The sequence below is a fragment of the Austrofundulus limnaeus genome, unplaced genomic scaffold (genome assembly GCF_001266775.1).
Source record: "Austrofundulus limnaeus strain Quisiro unplaced genomic scaffold, Austrofundulus_limnaeus-1.0 Scaffold0, whole genome shotgun sequence".
NCBI classification, from domain to species: domain Eukaryota; kingdom Metazoa; phylum Chordata; class Actinopteri; order Cyprinodontiformes; family Rivulidae; genus Austrofundulus; species Austrofundulus limnaeus.
In genome coordinates, this window is record NW_013952402.1 from 11044428 (window position 1) to 11051613 (window position 7186).

The window sequence follows — 7186 nt, forward strand, 5'->3', positions numbered from 1 at the left end:
GCTCAAGATTCATCGTTTGGAAGAGATGAATGCTTTGGAGAACTCAACGTGTGTCAACATGGGTGAGAAGGTTGAGATGAAAGATCCACTGGACAAGGAGATGGAAGCTGCTTCTGAGTGTAAAACTGTATGGAACTGTTTGTGCCAGACCAAAAAATCTCTCAGGAAGGATTCAGCTCTTAGATGACATTGAATGGCCAGAGTTACAGAGAAATGTTTTTTCTCCTCCAGCAAGGAGAAGAAAACAGGCTGTAATCAAAACACCTGATAACGGCCAGAGAAATGAAGCAGTGTTTCTTCAAAACAGATTCACACCACTGGAAGAAACTCAGTCTGAAYAAAGTTCATCTTCTGATCTCAGAGAGGGACCTGAGACCAGATCAAAGCCAAAGCAAGTCTGAAGAGAGACTTTCAAGAATCAAGAAATGTTGATCAACACATAAAATGGTGAATGAGATCAGAGGCTTCTGGAACAAGAAAAAGGTCAAAGTTCTCAGTTTTGCTGATAAAGTTTCTGACCTCACAGAGAAGATTCTGCAAACAGCTGAGTATCCAACTTTGAATACACTCATCATTCATACAGGAAGTGATGAAGTTATGAATCGACAGTCAGAAATCCTGAAGAAGAATTTTATTCTGCTGCTGAATGCAGTTAAAAATCTCAACATGGATGTGTTCCTCAGTGGGCCCATTCCAACAGCCAGAGGAGGGGCTGAGAGGTTCAGCAGACTGTTGGCCCTTAATGGTTTTTTGGAAAAGTCCTGTGTTGACCACTCTGTGAGATATGTGGAYAACTTTGACCTCTTCTGGGAAAGAAAACACCTCTTCAGGTCTGATGGAATGACTCTGAATCAAACTGGAGTACAGCTTCTGGCTTCAAACATGAAGTATTTCCTGAACAAAATTCCGGCTGGAAACAAACAGGACAAACCACAACAGCTGACGTCTGAAGGACAGCTGGAGAAAACTGAGATATCAGTGGAACACAGAGTGCCAGTTACTGATAAGGAGACTCAGAATCAGAGAGAGGGGTTGTTTCAAGCTGCAGAACCGGAAGAACAACTGGATTCATCAGCATCACAAACAGAGGATCTCTTGGACTCTGAGACCCCAAGAGGACAGCAAGTGGAATGCCCCCTCCGGGATTTTTACTAACAACATGAAAGAACCTGGCAAGWTTAAGATCAAACAAACACCATGTCCAAATCCACGTAACCCTCCTCTTCCAGCCCCTCGCACTAAACCAAGATCTACAAAAAGTCAAAGAGCTCCACCAACACCACATCTGACCCTTCCATTCAACAAAACAGACAATCCTGTTGGCGTTCAAGACGATCCAAAGACTTGTGTGATAACTATGTTTTGGGGTCAGTAATTACTGTGGAAGGAATAAAAATTGAATTTCTGGGGTTGGGATTTCAGAAAGTACATATACAGTTCTTAGGTTTATGTTGACATGTTTTTTTTAATACATTAAAGAGCTTTTTTGTTTTATTGATCATTGAATTGGTGATTTTAATGATCAGATGGGGGAGTGTAATAGAACTAATACTTWATGTTTAAGCTATTTATTCATGACATCCTTTAATGACCTAGGTTTTCATGACATTCTGTTCATCTGCAGATAGAGTGATTAAAGTCAGAACAAGATTTGCTAACAACAATAATCATTCTTAGATATCACTTGTGTTTCTTTGTGTTTTCCATTGACCTTGTATCAAATCTCGCTAAGATGACAGAATGGTGTTTGTTAATACATATGAGGCCTCTCAACAGTGTACAACAGTAGTGTGGAGAGACTGACAGAGAGAAGCAGAGGCACAGAGACAGGCCAGGTTCTCTGTGTTTCCTGTTGTTGCAATAGAACTCAGCTGGTCATCCCACGGAGTACCTTCATTCTTGGACCACGTATTTCTGTCTTTGTTAAATAAATATTACCTTACCACATTCAAATTTCAGAGGTTTTTTTTTTACTGGAACACCCAGTAACACACAATAAATTTAGCATTATTAAAAATCATGTCTTTCCTATATTYTTTAATTTTGGGCTTCACAATAATAGAAAAAAAATTACAAATCCTCTTAACAGAGGTTTGATTACTCAATGTCTGTATACAGACAATGGCAGAACTCAACTCACTAACATGTCATARGGTTCACTTCCTTTTAATTGGCAGGATGTGACCAAAAACAAGCAATAAATGAGACAACTGAAAAAAAAAAAAAAACAGAACAGTTTGAACATTGTTTTTTATCAGTTCTCTTAATGTCCAATTTTTTACTTGACTAAAATTTACTTCCCAAAAAGTGTAACGTGCTGTAGTGACGTATAAACAAAGTGCAACAAAAGGCTTCAAAAACGTTCATTGTGTTGTTTTTGTCCCTTAACACCCATACAGCACTTGTACAGTTGACAATGACTGTGTCCAAATTCAGGAGCTGTRTCCTTCGAAGRACTCGACCTACCCAGCCTAGGTGGGCAAGGTCCTTTGTCTAACACGGAGACCGTGAGTAAGTGACAGTGAATTTGGATGGTTTGGCCTTCAGTTTTATTCCCACTCTTACTCCAGCATATGTCCTGTCCCCTTATTATTCTTATTAACATCCTAAATTAACACAATTAATTTAGAGGCAGTACATTAAGAACTAAGGGAATGGCCATACAAACTCATTTGATTTCTGGCAAGAATAATTTTAAAAACCCATCTGTGCAAATGGCCAAAGTCTAACAACACAGCCGCTTTAAATTTTTGTACTGCCAGATATTTATTTCAAACTTTACTCATGTCTTATTTTGTTTGCCCTTACAAGCAATTTTTAGAAAAAATCTCACGGTCTGCCTTTGAATTTGGGCAGCCTCAGGCACATGGCTGTGACATAATTGGCCTTCAAATTCGGCCTTTGAAGGATGCAGTCCTTGAGTTTGGACACAGCCCAATCTGTGTCCATCCTCTTTACCTGCTTCTTCTTTCCAGGTCACGGGGAGCTGGTGCCTATTTCCACAGTAACTTTGAGAGGTGGGGGACACTCTGAACAGGTTACAGGTCCTGCGCACAGACAATCATTTAAACACTCATAAGAACATGGAGTTACCAACTATTCTAACAAGCATGTTTCTGTTCTGTGGAAGAAAACTGTGTGGAAAAAAMCCCAGACATGAACGTGCAAACTCCACTAAGAAAAGACCAGAAGGCTGACTTATGACCTTATCCCTGACAGGTAAAAGTGCTAACCACTGCACTGCCCTGTTTTGTTCTGTTATAATCATTGTGTCATCTTTCAAACATTATAGTCTGCAACAACCAAACACAAAGCAGATTTAGGACCATACATACTCCAAAAGTAGCACAGCAGCTCAGTGGTTAGCATTGAAGCTTCACAGCAAAAAAGGTTCTGGGTTTGATCCGTGGTTTCGACCTGGGGGTCTTTCTTTGCAGAGTTTGCATGTTTTTGTGATTGTGTTGGTTTTCTATGGGTACGCCAGGTAACCACGTACAGTAGTTTACCTTCAGTCCTCTTCCTGTCTTGATTAAACCCTGCTGTCAATTATATTTTGCAATTCTTGCAGGTAATTTTKTGAGCTGCCAAGAAATGCTTCAACATTCTCATAATAAAAGTGGAGTACAGAAAAAAAAATGTATGACTCATCACCCAACCCAATGCGACTGTTGGCAGGAGAGGCAGAACAGGGTGTGGTCAGGACAAGATCATAGCTGAACGATGAGCAATGGAAGCTCAAATTCTTAATTGGGAGACGACGTCCGAGTTAGGGTGTCAGACAACCGAAGACATTTAATCTGCTACTGTTGTCGTAATGAAAGCCTGCTGCATACGTTAATGGTATTTTTGAGATTCCAGCAGCTACAAAAGGTTTCATGGAACAGTCAGTGTCTTTTCTGGATACACCTCAGGAGGCCTGAGCAGCTAACTTTGGACTCCTACATAGCAACAACACAGTCATCGCTTTAAAGGGAGGGTATTGTGTAAAATCAACTTCGAGCTTTATATTATGCTATAATGTTACATAAAAACATACCCAGAATGCCTTGACTCATTCATGGAGGTTTGAGAAATTCTTGAATCCCCTGTGGTAGCCATGAGGAGCAGTCGAAACACTTGAGGGTACAAAGCACCTCCCTTGATTTTATAGTGACTCAGTTTGCAGATGAGCTCCGACTCCACAGAGCACCTCTCCCCCGAAAATGTGCTGAAGTGGGAGTGTTGGAAATGGTAGGAGGTTCTTAAAGAGGCAGAGGCTAGTTTCAAGATGTTTAGATAGACCAGGGCTATTCAACTGGCGGCCAAAATGACAAGTTCGGCCCGCCAATTGGTTCATTCATTTAAGCCCAAACCCCCGGTTTTCTACTTTAATGATTCTAAGTTCTTTTAGTTAGACATAGACATGTTTGGCATCTACAGAAACGTCTGAATCTTGGTTAGAAAACTAAAAACCATTTCAACGAACACCCAAGACAGTTAAAACTACACACAGTTGAAGATAWAACTATGAAAGTGAAAATAAAATTGGTTWAAAAATTTGGCAAGTCAGAGATGTCAAAAAATTATTTGTGATAAATAAGAGGCATAATGTGTTCGTTTTTGATAGTTTAATTATGACTACTTTTATTACATAGAGTTCTGTACATTGTATTCATAATTAAATGTAGCAAAATAAACTTTCTAAAGGCAACAGATCTTTGCAATACTTGTTTATTTACATAATAAAAATTGCTGGATGTTCAGCCCCTCAGCCGTTGACCTGCAGTAACTGTGGCCCCCAGAGTAATTTAGTTGAWTAGCCCTGAGATAGACCATGATGAAAAGTCACATTTTTAATATATACAGCATTTTCATTACTGAAGGTAACAGTTACTTGATTGTGGTATAGAATTGAACTATGTGCCTGGAAAATACATGATACCCCCCTATRAGAATGTGAAAACATGTGGGTCACAGATCAAAATCAAGAAGAACCAAAGACCTCCACACAGACTCGTAACAGTAAGTTGTGGGGGTTTGTCGGTGCTTTGCACAGTAAGGACCAAAAAATGTGCCCGACAATGAGATAGATGTGAAAAATAGAAAAGCAAAGCAACTCAAAGACATGAGCTCAGAGAGAAACGGAGAAAAAAACAAAACAAAAACAAGAGACGACGCAGCAATCCTGTCATTCCATACATGGTTAAAGTGCCTCCAAACAAAACAGTATCAGATTAACACTCACTCACCCAAACACAAGCGTGTACGCTGTCCGGAGCAGCAAAGAGTGCCAAAACTCAGCAAAGRATCACATGCTAGGCTTAATGGACAATTCATCCATTTTGAACTAGAAAATAAGAATAGTTACCTTTGCTGCAGCCTGGAGTCAATTACAGCAACAATTATTGGTGTTCACAGTTTGAGTTGTTTAAAATTGGCAGTGACAAACTTTGGAACTAGGTTTTTGCTGTAACAGYTAGTTTGTCAATATAGTCAGAATATTGACCGTTTATATGATGTAGTGTGCTACTTTCTGCGTTGTTTAATGTGTGTTTGTGTGCCTACCTCTTGTTTCTGCTCAGGCCCCTCCCACTCTCACCTGGTCCTATTTGTCTCCCTCACAGGTGTTTGTGGTTTATGTTCGTTAAGGTTCCTTCTGGCTTGGTGCTTTCTGTATGCCATGCTCTGAAATTTGTGCGAATGTACTGAAGTGCTAAATGATCAATCARCATCATCAKCAGCAGCTTCAGTACTTACTGAAAATTAGTTTTCTCTCTGTAGAATCAATTTTTTTGACATTTATCTTCTTTGTTATCATTATTATTAAGTACGCATTGACAAACCAAGGCTGTATTAGCTGCTGCGTGACCATTGTGATGCAGATAAATGTGAATAAAATGTGCAATCTGTTTTTCTGCTTGATTAAAAATATGCAGCTAATAAAACCCTCTGAATCCAGTTTCAAAGCAGCCGCTGCCTAAAATTCTAACATTTATAGTGACTTTCTTCTCAAAAACCTGATAGTAATTTTTGAACTTTTGGGACATTTTGATGTATAAACTGAATAAGAAGTAAAAGAMAACCAGGATCAAAAGAAATCTAATTAGTGATTAGAGTCGCCATGATCAGTTATATCTGAGCTCTAAAGAAGAGACGTTTCTTTTCAATTATTTATCCAAAAAAAAAAAAAACAGTTCTTGTCCTGTGATTTCTTTTTGTTTGTTACAGTGACAGTATGTCCCCTGTCAAGTTTGTTTTATGTTTTCCGGAGTCACAGCTGCAAAATCATTAGAATAAAGCTAAAGGCCTGAAAATTTGTTTAGCCCAGAAACATTTTCTTTTCTTTACCCCAATCACCCCACCCCCACCCCCCGCAACTGGATAGTCATATTTGCATTTCTTTTGCCTTTAAATGAGATGAATTTCAGCTCTTTGTATGTGCAGTTTCTGTTCCTCCAGTCTCTCAGGAACAGGACTTCAGCTCAGACGGGACGCTTGAGATGAAGCTCTGTAAATCTGAGACATAAMACAGGTTTTATAAAATCACAGTGATTCACTGCTTTTTGTCACATAACATAGAAACTCAGACAAGAACAACACTAACGATTTGAACTATACAAACAGAGGGAATGATTCTAAACAAATCTCAACTGTCTCGATGTTTTAACAATGACTGAACAGTTTGAAAATTCTTCTTAATAATAGTTTCTGTACAGCTCCTGATGCTTTTACTCCAGAGCAGAAATATTGTCATTACACTAAGAGCATGGAGGTGCTGAAGCTGTGGGTCTGTATCTGTGTGTGTGTGTGAGATTGTGATATTAGCAAAATAGCTCATGAATCACTTTAATGAATGTCCATCTAAAGCAGTGGTTCCCAAAGTTGGGGTCGGGACCCAAAGTGGGGTCCCGAAACATCAAGGTGGGGTCCTGAAATTTTTTTTCTGAATTAATTACATTTTTGCCTTATTTGTTACAAAAGAGTGAGGTTAGTATATTTAAAATGGATAAATGTAGTATAAAAAATATTGTTACTATGCCCATGTTTTGTTGACCTGATACAAATGTTTATCATCCAAAAACACATGGGGGCACAGGTCTCTGCTACTGTTATTTTGTGGGTCAAAAGCTGAAAAGTTTGGGAACCACTGCACTAGATGGACATTCATTAAAGTGATTCATGAGCTATTTTGCTAATATCACAATCT

General features: G+C 39.0%; 1 protein-coding gene across 4 annotated transcripts in view; it reads right to left on the minus strand.

Moving 5' to 3' along the window:
• The window catches only part of si:ch211-125o16.4 (neuroblast differentiation-associated protein AHNAK), a 17094-nt gene extending 11527 nt beyond the window's left edge, over positions 1-5567 (minus strand). For 2 of the 4 annotated variants that reach the window (XM_014002997.1, XM_014002978.1), the window contains exons 1-2: positions 5348-5544; positions 2959-3047 (exon numbers count right to left, since the gene is read on the minus strand). The gene's annotated coding sequence lies outside the window, so the exon portion shown is untranslated. Of the gene's footprint in view, positions 1-2958; positions 3048-5228; positions 5308-5347 lie in introns of those variants that run through there. The other 2 variants (XM_014002989.1, XM_014002985.1) reach the window with 2 other exon arrangements.
• Between the last annotated feature and the right edge of the window lie 1619 nt (positions 5568-7186).